This window comes from Botryllus schlosseri, chromosome 1, assembly GCF_051294905.1.
Source record: "Botryllus schlosseri isolate E-star chromosome 1, Bs_hap1, whole genome shotgun sequence".
Taxonomy (NCBI): domain Eukaryota; kingdom Metazoa; phylum Chordata; class Ascidiacea; order Stolidobranchia; family Styelidae; genus Botryllus; species Botryllus schlosseri.
Genome location: NC_137236.1, coordinates 12,297,515 through 12,313,012, shown reverse-complemented (window position 1 = coordinate 12,313,012; position 15,498 = coordinate 12,297,515). Strand labels below are relative to the sequence as shown.

Genomic DNA, 15,498 nt, shown 5'->3' with positions numbered 1-15,498 from the left:
CAAATCGAAAAAAATATCCCGCACAAACTAACTTCAATTTTCGACATTGGTCCAAATAGAGAGGAAATTTACAATTTAAAGGCATTCTTTGCTACAGATTTAATCATTAAATATATGTCCTTTTGCAATTTTGGTAAAGTTCATCTATCAACCTAACTTCCCTTCTTGTTATTATGTTAGTGCCACGGACATCTACGACCTATATCTATGACTTCCACTGGGGTTTTAAGGCACTTTATAGCTGCAGGACATTTGAGCGCAAAGATAGCAGCAAATAATATTTGATGTATTCTAGAGCCCGTTAGCAATCCCATAAATTCAATATCTTCCGTCGCGATGCCAACAATTTCGACGAGGACTTGCAAGGAGATATAAGCTTGCGCCTTAACGGTCTAGGCCAGACCGGGCAATGTATTCGGCGTCTGAAACTGCTACGTTGATGTGGAGCAGAGTGTAAACAGGTTTTATCCCATTAAACAGGCTATACAGCAGTAGCCAACACCCCGAACGCACGGATTTGGTTTTTATGATAGAATAAACATAGGAAATCGAGATGGACTCCGTACGTTCACTAGACTTGTTACATCAGACCGCGATATCTATTTCATTGATTGGTTGAATAAGCATCGTTCGCTGACCTACCTGTAGCGTATTTCGCTCTTAATGTTGTGTGATTGCGGGTCAACCTGACAGCAGAGAATCACTAAATGTTCACAAACAAAAAGCTGGATATTTCTAGCAAACTCTTGTAACAATGCCGGTAAAATTATTGAGATTGTAAAGGTACACGCTCGTTTAGTGTTGATTTTTATGCTGCCAGCGCCACGCAGAGAGTGGCCCGCACTTGAAATGCAATAAATTTCAACCAAAGATGTTATACTGAAGTGAAAATTGTAATATATGAAAAAGGTTCACAGTGCAAAACCTACCAAAGTTCGTTTGTGAACGTGAACCTCAAAATTTCAGAGGTTCACACACAAAACGTGAACGTGGTCGTGAACCTCACGTTCAAGCCATCCCTGTACTCAAGTATAGATGAATAAGTAACGCTGTTAATTTCCAGTCGATCTAAGTAGAGGTATCAGTTCCAAAGACATATCAAAATTATCCTACTCGAGAAACTAGTTTTAAAAAGTTGATCTTGCAGATGGTTCACATAAATGTAACAGTTGATCGCCGTTGGCCACTTTCAAAATTGCATGAAGCATCCTCATGATCCAACTGGCCGGTGAAAATACAAATAACTGTCACTTCAAAAATATGCATGCCCGGATGTCCTGACAATTGCATTTATAAAAGTGTTGCAAGCATATCCCAAAGCTGCCCTCTGCCTCTTCTATGAATGGTGCATCAAAATTATGATAATTTATATAGGTGGCTGGATGGTATATTAGACCAGGGGTCACCAACACGCGGGCCGCGGGCCGCATGCGGCCCGACGAGTCATATTCTGCGGCCCGCGACCTGATTTGAGATTTCGGAAGAAATCTAAGAAAACCAATTTGAAATACTGAAATTGACTACAGTTTCAGCATGTTACTGTTGTTGTTTCAAAATAAGCTATTCTCTTGTGCCCAATATCACTATTCGTCACTAGCAAAAACGGCTGTGGTGATGTCAACAACACTCCATCGAGGGAGAATCAGCGGATATGAATGGGCAGTCGCGAAAGAATGAGAAGTGGAGGCGGAGATGCGCTCAACTGAAAAAAAAATTCGCGTCCCAGTTTTAGGAACCACAGCCCTAAGCAGTTTTCTAAGCGTCTCGGTCTTGACAGTGTTTGGGCTATTGCAAGTCAAGACAGAATGCCCATTCATATCAGCTGATTCTGCCTCGGTGGAATGTTATTGCTCTGTGTATAGTCCGGAATTAATCTTAGAGGGAATTAATCTTAGAGAATTCTCTTATCAACACTCAACAGTCATACCCTTCCATGCCATTAAACTAGACGTTGGGATTGCTAGCATTCTGGTTGCATTTTGTGATCTGACGATTTTTGAGTATCATAAATGGGGCGTGTCTAAAAAAGTTTGAGAACCACTGGCTTCGGGTTTCGCCACAATGTCAAGCTTTACGTGAAGATGGACTTTCGGCTAGTCACGTATCTCGCTAGTCCCAATATCGATTCCTTAGTCGCTGAAAATCGTTTCCAGGTATCGTACACAGATCACAGTTCAAATAAAATAAAATTGATGATAATGATCTTTTGTTGTATTTGTAATCCTTTATTAAAATGTTATGTAGTTTGTGATCAATATGCCCATCGCCTATGTTAGGTAGCTCACAGTAATACTGACGTAGAGTTTTAGGACGTTGTTGCCTATTTTTCATCGATATCGAATTCATGCGGCCCGCCACCTCTACGAAATTTGAAAAGTGGCCCGCGACCCGTTTTGAGTTGGCGACCCCTGTATTAGACCATTGTACTAAATCGTCTCCAACATTTACTGAGCACAGGGAATATAGGAGCCTACTAGTGCGGGGCATGGACCGGAGCCGGATCGGATATCCGGCCGGATTTTTTCAATTTTGGTCGGGCCGGATCGGAGCCGGATCAGTATTTTTTCTGCTACGGCCGGAGCCGGATCGGAGCCGGATCAGTATATTTTTGATCCGGCCACAGCATGACTATAGTAACTTCCGACCACAGTGAGAAAATAACCAAGCCATATCTGTAAAATCACTGAGCCATGACCCAAATTTATGCTAACTCATTCAATCGCAGCATTTATTATATGACTAAGCATTTATTACAGTCTCCAACATCCTTGTTTCAACTGTATGTGGTCGATGCGGTCTCCTTAGCGTGCAGTGAGATGGCTGGTAATCCTATTATTATAAGATCATCGAAAATATCAAAAGCCTTGTATGAAGAAGGGAAACCAAACGCGGTTGATGTGAAGGGAAATAAAAGTGAGGTGTGGAAGAGTTTTGCCTTACCAACTGGCCCTGGCACCAGTGAAGTGAGGAGGGCGGTGACTACTCAGGATTTGTTCTCTGTCGGCATGGTGGTTTGACATTCAAGCATGAGAGAAAGAACAGTGGCACAACACATTAAGCCACTCATATCAAAACCAGATGCAGTGTATCGAAAGTCATACCATCAGCGGGCCAACGTTCAATGTCATCCTTTCTGACAAAAACAATCTGCTCCGCTCCGACTAAGGCCAAGGTACAATTGGTCAAAGCAGCCACATCATTCATTGTAAAGGATTTGAGACCATTCCGATCTTTAGAGGGTAATGGTTTTGTCGAACTTGCTCAAACATTTATGGATATAGGGTCGGTGTATGGTCGAATGAATGCAGAAGAAATAATCCCATCCAGACATACCGTTAAAAGGGAAGTTCTAAGCCGTGCTGCACTGGAGAAGGAAAAAATATCTATCATTGTGAAAGCGACTATTGGCGAATATGGGATGATTGAGCTCACCACGGATATGTGGGCTGATGTCAATAGCAGACATTACCGTACATGTCACTGACAGCCCATTACATTCGCGAGGAAAAGTTGCACTCTGTAGCAATATCTGCAACAAAGTTTGAGGAGCAGAAATCAGGTGTAAATCTGCTAAATAAAATCCAGGAATGTTGCACTGAGATTGGACTATCTAGCTCTCTGCTAGACTTCTGTTATTTTGTAACAGATGACGCAAGCAATATAAGATCTGCACTGACAACACATCAGAGACTGACATGTGCTTGCCACATGTTGTCGACTGTCCTGCAGCACACGTTACAGCCCTCGATGTCCGTGCATAGTCACTGCCCTATAGTTCTGTCTGATACTGACATGATAGAAAAAGTTTCTGATACAATATCTCGTTGCAAGTCGTTGACCGCATATAGTCTACCTTGTCATTTTTAATTCGATACCAGCCTGTGAGTGTAGTTTTCATATCCCATACAAACCTGTGAGTTTTTGTTACCATGTAGCCTACCTTGTCTTTTTGTATTTGATACCAGCCTGGGAGTGTTTATGTAGTGTTTGTGTAGTTTTCATATTCCATACAAAGCTGTGAGTTTCAATGCCATGTTCCTTTTTTTTTAATATAACCTGAACCCATTGCCTGCTACTGCATTTGTTGTTAATAGCTAGTCGTACATGAATATTATCGGAGTTTTTTTGGATCGGATATCGCTCATTTCAAGTATCCGGTCGGAGTGGAGTCGGACCAGAGGATTGTGGAACAGGATCGGAGTCGGACCAAATAATTTGTCGATCCGCCCCGCACTAGAGCCTACGTACGGATGACCGTCGCTAGGCTACCGTACTGGTATCGCGAGACGTAAATGTGCGAATTAGACCATGCTATACGGGGCATCATACATTCTAAACTACTGCATTTTTACGTGGATTCGATGTCACCGAATTGCCGCAAATTACACAGCACGATGCTTGGATTAGTCGGCCATGGCACTGCAACGATACAATTCATTATGGGCATATTTGATGGATAGCATATATTTGAATACAACGCCCATATATACAACTGTCCGAACAAGGAAATATTTAACCAAACTCACCTTCATTGCGTGGCGTTATGAAGTTTTGTGTGGTTTGTTTGATTTCTATTTTTCCTTGGTCGGTCACTTTCAATTCCACGTTGCCATCAACGTTTTGAGCAAGGACAACTAGAAATAAATTCTCATTTTTAATACACTGCATGTCGAATTGCATCAAACTTGATCCTTACATGTGCCAAAGGAGGCTGCTGATCATTGATAATTATACACAGGTTACAATCATATGTATTTTGAAGTTGATGGAGTAGTTTTGTTTGAGGACGAGCGTGGACTGTGAAACCATGTTGCCGTTGTAAAATATGTGACGTCAATTCACAGTGTTTCAATAAAAAAAACCTGGTCGAAGGGTCCCCCTATTTGGATTATGCGCCTTTTTCAATGATAATAACGAATAAACATGCAAATCCGTGTAAAGCAAGAATAGGATTCCGTACAGATGTGTCAATCATCATCAAATCTCTGCATTTGTGACAAAAGTACCATATCCCGATAATCATCACGTCTATGCATGCGGTAATGTTACTTAGTTTTGATGTAGTATATCCTTGCACACATTCAAAATAGACATGGCCGAATCCAGCACCTGGCCAAACCTTGCCGTGGTGAAATATAGATAATAATAACATATGGAAACGGGGTGTCTGGGGGGCGAAGCCCCCCCCCCCCATAAGTTACGGCTAGATACAACTAGGGTCCCCCGGTAAGTGTCGCCTTGCCCCCCCCCCCCGTTCGTAGGGCCACCACTGCGATGTAGCAAATATCGAAATGAGAGATTTGAAAGTTGAAGCTGGTTTCATATGAGTAGCAGTTGAACATGGGTCGGCCGACCACAATGAACATACGAACGCAGTCGCTCGGGGCATTGTTTGTCTTCGCCCACGCGGCGGCTGAATGGGAATCTATAGATAATATTCCCGAGTCTCAACGCGGAGATTGGCGCTTCCGTGCGCACTGCAGCAACGCAACTGAGCCCGGAAGAGCTGGTGTGAGTCCCGGTGAGTGAGATTGTCTTACTCTAAGTGAAGAAATCCAACTGAACACGGATAAACGGCAGGAGTAAGTGGTAACCCGTCGGTCGTCACAATAATCAGTACACAACTACACAAGAATGGCTTTTTGTTTCAAAACGGTTGGTGACGCCTGCTTCAGCAAATAGCTGGGTTTGAAATGCATACCTCTTCCTTTCAAGGAAAAACCTGCGTAGTCTATTTTATAGGAAACATGCATTTCGGAAGCGGTCATTACCGCGCCACGATCCCACAACACACCAAAAGACAGTTTCGGCCAACACGCAACTCCACGAGATGTGATACCATAGAAATACCTTGGCCGAAACTTAGGGTATTCGTCCATTGTCAATAGCCGCGCTGGATGGGCCTGACCTTCCAATCCGGGCCCACTATGCAAATGTCACCCAGCGCATCCACAAAGGAATAAAGCCATGACAATTTCTGTGTGCGTCTCACAAAAGATATTCTTTTAGTCTGCTACGTTTGGGCGAGTACGATATGACGTCACACTAGAAAAGCTTTGCCTATCGACCATAGGTGGTCACCAGACGGAGCAGGAACCGGTATAATGTTAGGTCGGTACATTTAGGTGATTGTGTGTTGTAACCAGTATCGAAAGAACATTTTTTCAGGCTCCTCCCGTCCAAATAAACACTGATCTTGAGCTCAACATAGACAAATCGATGCAACTTCTTGGTCCTTAGTATATACCTCTGGTTTTGAAATGCATCTGGTCGTTAAATTTTGTGAATGAAATCAGTCTATAATATTGCGTCTTCTATGTATTACTATAAAATTGTGATCCTGTCTCCGCTCACATGATAATAGTTAGAGGTGGAGGACGATGATTCGAAAATACGAGGATCGGGATTATGCATCGTAAAGTCATGTCATGTCACACGATTAACACTAATTATTAGCCTATGTGCAGATCAGAACCAGCAGTTTTCACATCCGGTGGTTTTCAACCATTCATGATTGCGACTCCATCTGTTATTTGAAAATGTTTTGTGGCTCACCTCAGAATTAGATAAGCTAAATACTGAAAACGGTCAGCACCTTTGCCCAGACTAACTCACGGCCTATTTTGTAAGCTGATTACGTTCAACATCTTCGCGAACCCGAGATTAAAGACAGACGACCCCAGGTTTCGGGCCAATATCTATGACTAATGCATCTAAATGGCTTCAACCGACTCCAGTGATATACCATTCTCCCCTACTTGCGATTAAAATTAGAGTTATTTCAGTAAATGATGGATATTTTTAATAATTTTTGATTGCATATTTTTGATGGCGTGGCGTGAAGAAAATTTCAAGTGGCCTAAATCTGTCAAAAATTGACAAAAACATTTTGATCCGATTTCTAATCTTTAAAATTCCGGACATTTAGACAGATTTCAGGAATTCGTCCCGGACGTAGTTTTAGCAGTGACATTCCGGACGTATGGCAACCCTAAACATATCGTTACAAACTTTTAAAACTGAAACATTTATTGACCAGGTGTCACATTTTATTATTATATCACCAACCCACAATGCGCTGACAAAATCATTGCCGTAAGCAAACTTCTTGAATGAGTAGAAGCACATAATCAGCAAGCCAGTGCGGTCGTGATCATTGAAGTAAGATGATTAACAGAGGTGGTCAGTAACGAAGTACTTTTACTTTTTGAAGTACCTGAAGTAGATTTTTCCTACTCACACTACTTTCAAATAGTTATAATTTTAGACTACTTCTACTTCTACTTGACAGTTTTCAGTTTTGTAGGCAAAAATAAGCGTAGAATACCTACTTACTTACTTACTTGTGAACAACCACTTCTACTTGAGTAGATATTTCGGCGTTACTTCTACTTCTACTTGAGTAGCGACGGTGACTACTTTGACCACCTCTGCTGATTAACCAATCAAGGTCTGTGATTTCGTGATTATTAGGGTGGAGGCCAAAAAGCTGAGTAAAAACATCCTGGATTTTCGCCTAATCTGCGAGTTCCAAGATCTCCCGATTTAGAAGTAGATGATCCGCACGCCAAAACATTGGATGTTCGTGCGAAGTTAGTAGATCTACAAATCCAGGATGTAGGACGCTATTGCGTCAAAATGACGCAAAATGTAGTGATCCGTGAAAGGTTGCCATGTCAACCCATCGACTTCGTAGTAAATATTATGCTTTGGCAATGCTGATTGGCAATGTCGTCGATTTTGGTCATGTGCTATGAATGCCATCGTTTCCTAGGTAGACTTATGAAATTGATTTGAAGCCACTTTGCAGCTTTAATGCATATTACTCTGTAGTTTATTCACAGTTATAAGTTCTAAAGACGGCATTGCAAATTGGTACTGCTGTTATTACTGTCTTTAGTATGGATATTTTGGACATCGTAGATGGCAGTTCGGACGACTAGAATACAATTGTCATGCCCAGTCATTACTTGGCAAACATATCGGACTCATTTGTAAAATACCCAGAAAATGAATTCGTTGACCGCTACAGATTTTACAAGGGAGCTATGGTAATTCTATTGGACATGATTAAAGACAGCCCATGGTTGGATGTACGGTGCCAAGCTTTGCACCACATGATGCAATTACTCTGTGCTCTCCGATTTTTTGCTACGGTCATTTTCAACAAACAGACGCTGACTTGATTGGTGGCAGCCGGACAACTGCACGCCGAATCATCCACTGCATTTCTTGGGCATTATCAGAGAATAGAGAAAATTTATCCCACGATTGGATGATTTGTTACAAACAAAGAGTGATTTCTTTGACATAGGTGGAGTTCCAAATGTCATCGGTTGCATTGATGGTACCCATATCCCAATAAAGTCCCCAGGTGACTCTGTACCAGAAAAGCTTATCGTTGCAGGAAAGGATATTTTTCTTCGAACTGTCAAATGGACTGCAATGCCAAGAGAATACCGGTAGTGACTAATGCTGTTGTGCGATGGCCAGGGAGTACTCATGACTCAAGAACTTTTTCAAATTCCAGATTAAAATACAAGCTCGGCCAGAAAAAATACAATGGTATTTTGCTGGGAGACAGAGGCTCTATGCTCTAAAAATGTACCTGGTGACTCCATTAACAAATCCACAGGCTGCACAAGAAAAAAAATACAGCTATATGCACTCAAAGACACGGGTGCTGATCGAGCAATGATTTGGCGTTCTCAAACAGCGTTTCCAGATGTTGCTAAATCACATGCGAATGCAAATCGAAAACACCATCCTGGCAATCATTGCAACAATATGTTTGCACAATTTTGCTACAAAAACCAATGAGCCAGTTCCTGATATTGCAGTTACTCCCGAGGAAGCTACGGATATAACATCTGAAGTTGGATACACTGACGCAATAGCCTATCTTGAAAATAAGATGAACACATATTTCTACTAATTATGTTTATTTTAAAATTTTAACAAGCACAGTAAACCGTGCTGGTGTAAAAATAATAAAGAGAATGAAATGTGCATGACTTCGTGGAATGAAAGATTCAACTACCATTGCACTGTAGATAATAAACAAAGAGCAGGTGTCGCATTATTTGTATTCAAATTGACAAATATGAATTGAAAAAATGTACCGAAATATTTGCACCGTCGACAATACCTATAAGGCGAGGAACACTTGGCAGGCATGCACAATGAAATGTTATAAAGAAATGTTGCTTTTCAGAAAATGCGTATTCGGCTATTTACATAACTTGACATAATTGAACAAAGAAATATTGCATTACATATGTCACTAATTCCTCAATTGTCCAAGTTCTAATCTATATTTTTCCATTTTTATCGCATGTTCTTCAATACGCATTTTGAATTCTTGCTTTCTGAAATATCATTCTTCGTCTCTCATGTCTTTTCTTTCTTTGAGCTCCTCAATCTTGGACACCATCAGTTTAATTCTCAGCTTATTGTTTTTCTGAATTAAAAGAAGTTCATATTGACTCTGCGATGAGGTAGTAACCTATGATTAAATTAAAACTTGTATTAGGAAGCTAATCACAAAGAAATCATTTGGAAATTCTCCTTGCCTTGTTGGCTGATATTTTTTCCTCTAATGCCTGATATCAATATCCGTTTCCAAGTGTGGTATCCAATCGATATGAGCGGTGAACCCATAATCGGTCAGTCTCTAGTCATTAAAAACTTGTATTCTGCAACCAGCTGATCACAGAGTGCAGAATTGGTAGTTTTCATTGTATTGTATTTGTATACTAGAGCCCGACTGATATTGGAGTTTTGGGCCGATACCGATAAAACCAATATCTAACTCCTTCACCGATAACCACTATAGCCTATATTCAAATTGTGTGGAATACCTTAAAATGCGCATTTGAAAAACTTCAGGGCTTCTATTTGAACAGCCAATACTAAACTTGGACAGGAAATAAACTAGAAAGGCTGTATCAGGACACCTGTAGAGTGTAATATATCAATATTCTCAGTCTAGTGGTCAAAGATTATAGTTTATGGACTTCCTATCACCATGCTGTGACCTCACGAAAACTGCCCATATATATTCATTTCCAATAGCCGATACCAATAATTCTTTCAAAGAGTGATATCGAGTCTATATTATCGACAAAGCGATATAATCAGTCAGGCTCCATTGTACACCATCTTATATCAATTGTTACAGGATTGTAACTATGTGCATTGCTCTGGTAATCAGCAATCTTTCGAGCAGTCAAACACCATTTCCAACTCTATCGTTCGCAGATACAATTTACACTAGAAAACTAAGTAAAAGTGGGAAATTTTTACATAACGATGGTTGGGACAGTGGAGCAAAAGTTTGCCAAACCCTCCGAAACTGCAAGATTGTATATTTTAAAATGTCAGCTCGACTTGAAATCCAAATGAGTATAAGCTACATACCAGGTCTTGTCACGCATGTTGACTGCGATTCCATGTACCTTGTTTCTGAAAAAAATGTGAATGTTTCAGAAGGATTTGAGGCTATACGTATGTTTACACATGTACAATGCCCAATTGCACATGCATATTTGCTAGTGACGGTGAAAAATACTGAAACCGATCATTCGACGATGAGCAAAAAATCTCATTATAAAATCGCTGAATGTATGACAAGAACGTTCGATATTGTGAATGCGTTCCCTTCAATACACCACCGGCTAAGAAATCGATATAATATACATCTACACTTGTACAATTGATATGTTAGCAAAAAGTAGTGATGAAAATAACGAGAAGAGTTGCCTCTGACACGAACCGATCTTCATCATGGGGAATACTTCTCGATGTGGTCAATGTATCGAACAAGTTCTCATTACTCTCTCGCAAATTAACTTACATGATTGATTTTCTGCAGTAGCTACAAACAATATGGTGGAATCACTTTCAAAATGATGTTCAAATGGCTGAACCTGTGCTGGTATGACAGCTTTAACCATTAATTTACTGATATGCGCCATATTATGGATATAATTAATGTCTACAATCTTACCTTGCAATAAATAGCACCGTCACCGGGTCAGATACCATTGAATGTTCTGAAGGCCTTCTGTCATTTTCAGTTTTGAGACTTTCTCTTGTTTTGAAGCAACCTTCAATTGCTGTTCTGTTTTTTGCCATGTTTGGTGATGTGGCATTTCACGGCTTGGTTGATTGTTTCCAATGCAAGAGAACGGCAGAACTCGTTTATTACATAGTTTGTATGCAATTATCATTAAACATTCTGTAATAACATAATCATCAGTCAATAAGGAGAAGCACAATTGAGTACCGGTAACAAAATATCGCTAACATGCAATATTCACCATCTTTATAATGAGCCTCAGATAAGCAATTTCAATCTACAATGTCATAACTATTACAAACCTCGCCAAATTTATATGCTTGTGTACCTTAATCTAGACTTTAATCCTGGTGGCGACCAGGATCAAGAAGCAGCAGTCTATACTCAGTCTGTTCTGGCAGAATCTTACTAATCTACCTTTCTGGTCCGCAGAAAATCCAGCAACGTGCAAAATCGCCAGATCTTTTATTTGATCTATATTTTTGGCCTCCACCCTTAGTCTTCTCGCTGTTCTAAGGTCGCAGGGAAGCCCATTGTACAGCAGCTACTTTCTGACGCTTTAGGCTACATCTTAACGACTTTCTTGTGAGCTTATTGCAGGCTCATTGATGTTTTTTTTTATCAATAAGACTGGTCTACAAATTTCGAAAAAAAAAATTTGAGTTAAAAATTTTAATGAGTAATTTAAGCTAATTTATGGCTGTTGAATCCAATTCTGTACTCAGAATTTCAACATCACGTCAGATTTTTTCTGTATGAATTTTTCTCATTTTCATAAATTAATCAAATTTTGGGTTTCATTAGTGGCATCACGGTAAGCTTACAACAGCAACAGATCAAATATTGTTATTGAAATCATCTATCATAAAACCTGGGTTGTTGTAATACAGAATTAGTGAGTTTTTGGTGAACTTGAATCCAGTAATTTTCGATTTTCGTTCAATCAGAAGCTCTTTTCGACCAATAAAATTACGCTGGTCTAATAATTCCAAAGATAATTTGTTCCGAAAATTTTATCCATTGATATACGCTAATGTTAGGTTGCTGAATCCGATTCTGTCGTCGGAATTGCTCTATCACGTCAAATCTTATCTCTATGTATTTTTTTCATTTTCATGAATTAATCAAATTTCGGCTTTCGTTAGTGACATTGCGGTCAGTGTACAACAGCAACAGATTGTTATTGTTATTGGTATTGTTATTGAGATCATCTATAACAGTGGTTCCAAGCCTTTTTTTCCACCCACGTACCATTTTGAGGTTTTATGCACTGCTCGCGTACCACCTATATAAGTTACGCACGTCTCTATCATTTATGACGTCATACTCAGGTATTTGACCTATGGGAGGTATCTTAACAAATTTTATAAAACTAGGCCAGGGATATCAAACATACGGCCCGTGCGCCGGATCCGACCCGCCAGACGATTTTATCCGGCCCGCATAGCAATTCTGAGTACATTAAAAAAAGATTATATTATCCATCACCACAGTAGTAAATAAAATTAGAACGTCCGCGTTGACAGTTAAATATCTTGTATTCATCACAATGCATACGCAGGGATAACGCAAGATTATGACTAATGCAGAGGTGGCCAATCTTTTTGCCATTCACGGCCGCATTTCGATTACTCGTGTTTAGCCTGCGGTCGCATTCCAGGACTTAGTCGTAATGATCGAGCTGGACGCCGAATACCCAGGTTAACGTGTCTGTATGTCCATTTCTGGTGAGCTCAGGACTAATCTATTTAATGGTACGCATACTATGCGCACCAAAATCGTGAGTGGTCACTGGTAATGCTAAAAAAAATCAGTTTCGCCAATGAATTTCGTCATTGATATTAGTAGTTTTACATATTACCATGAAACATTTATCCTTTCTCATCCCGTGTGATCAGATTCACTGGTATAGAGTTGATGTAGGGGTGTTTTCGAAAATTTAAAGCAAGTTATAAATTAGGATCCATCTTCGGGTGGGCTAATTTGTATTAGTCACTGTATAGCATGCTGTTATTTCTTGACCTCTCATCAGGATTGTCACTAAAGTGAGGAGCACACAATTCACATATCCACTTGAAAGAGGGTGTATGGCAGTGATGAGCACCGGAGCGGAGTCGGAGTGGACTCGGAGCGGAGTTTTGCCAATTTTGTGATACCCGGAGTGGAGTCGGAGTTTACAACAGATATTTTTCCGGAGTTTTACGGAGTATTGTAAGTTTTGCCCCCGATATCTTTGACCAGAAGACACTATTGATTACAAACCAAAACACAGACAGTTGACACCTTGTAAAGTTGTAATATGACGGGTAACATGCAAAAATGATTGCCAAGTGCATAAAAATCAGCCATCTGCACTGCAGGGACTGGAGAGTAACCTAGTGATCTAGCAAGGCATTTCCGTTGAGCAGTATCTGTAGTTCACAAACTTGAAGGCACCCAATATCATTCGCAGTGCATCATTTGCTCCCTGCCTTGAGATGCAGTCTTTGAATCCACTGCTGAATGTCACCATATTATGAGATAAGATCTCCAGAATCTTTCACGTTGCTGTCATTGCAGTCTTCTATAGTCACATTACATTCCTCCTTGCATATTTGTTTCGTGACTAATTTTCATGCTACCCCAGTAATTGTGCGAAACATTTACAATCAGCAACATACAGCGGGGCTTCCCTATGGTACAGCCTTTAGCTACACTGATTCTTCCAGCAAGTTCATGATCATAACGGAATATATCCCATTATCCTGATGACATTCAACATAGTAATAGGTCCATTTTATGAAAATGTATTCCCAACGTTGGTATCAGTTGAAACAAGATAATATCCGATACCACTTTTGTGATAACTTTTCGCAACTGTCATCGTACTTGCAATTTGCAGTGAGAGATATCGATAATAAGTGTTACATCAATAATACCTTTATATCTGTGAGAAATATACATACAACAAGCAAGTATCTGGATGGAAACAATAATAACTTATGCAATGTGTTACATGATTTAATGATTGCATTTCTGAACAGCCACACTAAATAACTTCAACCGTCTGCTCTGCTCGCATCAACTCAACTACGCTTCCTTCAATATTGATTGACGTAGTCAGTCATCCAGAACTCTTCTGAATTTTCGTCATGTAATGTTTGGTTTGATTGAGAAATGACTTTGATGTGATAAGAAAAATCAGCACCGCAATCAAGTTTCTGCTGCTGGTCTGTCTCAGACTCCAAATTCCAGATATCATGTATCAGCTTCAAACTTGGAAGCCACTGGTCATTTAGTCAACTCCAAGGAGCGTCGATCGGTGCGTCAGTGATGCATCATGTATATTTAGTGCAGTGCAGTTCCATCAACTGTTTCATGGCGATGCGGAACTTAATTTACTGAAACCTGTGATGTGATCGTCGATTTCAGTGGTGTTAGTGGTAGTTAGTTCGAACTGACTGGTCTTCCTTCGTCGTTTTAATATAATGGCTGAAGCACCATCGACGTCAAGTGAGTTACTCACAAAGACGCAGAAAAAGAGTGACGTGTGGAAGGATTTCACTCTGATGCTGCATGATAATAACGGCCAGTATACTGGGTTTGCGAGGTGTCAAAATTGCAATGCTCAGCTAAAGCATCACAAGTTGACAAGTGGTACGTCGCATCTTCGAAGACATATCGAAGCGTGTAAGAAGAATTGATCGCAGTTGTCCAACAAAAAAGTAAGCAAGAAATCAAAGGAGAAGGTGATCATGGGGAACACTGATCGCCGGGTGGAGAATACCGAATTAGTGCCGGTTTGCCGTGGTGTTGTGCAGAAGACGTTTTGCCATCCAGATTTACAGCGAAACGTAAGTTGGATGAGGCTTTATCTTTGAAGCAGAAGCTGTCAGAGGAACTAAGAGTTGCTATCAAGTGTTATGGGCTGGCTGGCATCACCACAGATATGTGGACCGATCTAAAGGGTCGCAGCTCTATTAGCTTGACTGCCCATTTTGTTGAAGAGAACTTGACCCTCAGAAGTAATGTTGCGACTGTTCGGCAATTCACGGATACTAAAAAACTGGTATGAATATCAGACAGGCTATCGAAAACATCGATTGGGGTTCTTCGACAATGGTCTGAATATGTTTCGGAAACTGGACAAGATTCTTCGGGTTATCTCGGAGTCTGGGATTGAGATCCCCGGAGTCGGAGGGACTTTGCCTCAGAGACCAAGGTTGTCGGAGGGACTCGGAGTCTCGAAAAGCAGACTCCGCTCATCACTGGTGTATGGTAACCCTATACTATGACTGTACGGTGTAAGCAATGCGATGGCGGCTTTCCACTGGATTTCCCTGCACGAGAGGGATGTTCTCTTTACAAAATGGGAAAAGAGGCATTTTCAGGAAAACCGTAAATTAGATTAGAATTAGAATCAGAGCATAGAAACATTT

General features: G+C 40.5%; 1 protein-coding gene and 2 long non-coding RNA genes across 4 annotated transcripts in view; 1 reads left to right on the top strand and 2 right to left on the bottom strand.

Annotated features, from left to right (window-relative positions):
• Positions 1–15,498, bottom strand: part of LOC145441998 (uncharacterized) — a 230,707-nt gene that overhangs the window by 174,757 nt on the left and 40,452 nt on the right. The gene's annotated exons all lie outside the window — the stretch shown is intronic.
• On the top strand, positions 7,471–9,011 carry LOC145441204 (uncharacterized). Its single transcript, XR_013915770.1, has 2 exons — positions 7,471–8,462; positions 8,531–9,011. It is a non-coding gene; the product is annotated as an uncharacterized LOC145441204 (long non-coding RNA).
• On the bottom strand, positions 8,771–11,578 carry LOC145441200 (uncharacterized). Its single transcript, XR_013915766.1, has 3 exons — positions 11,009–11,578; positions 10,420–10,464; positions 8,771–9,460 (listed from the first exon to the last, which is right to left on the bottom strand). It is a non-coding gene; the product is annotated as an uncharacterized LOC145441200 (long non-coding RNA).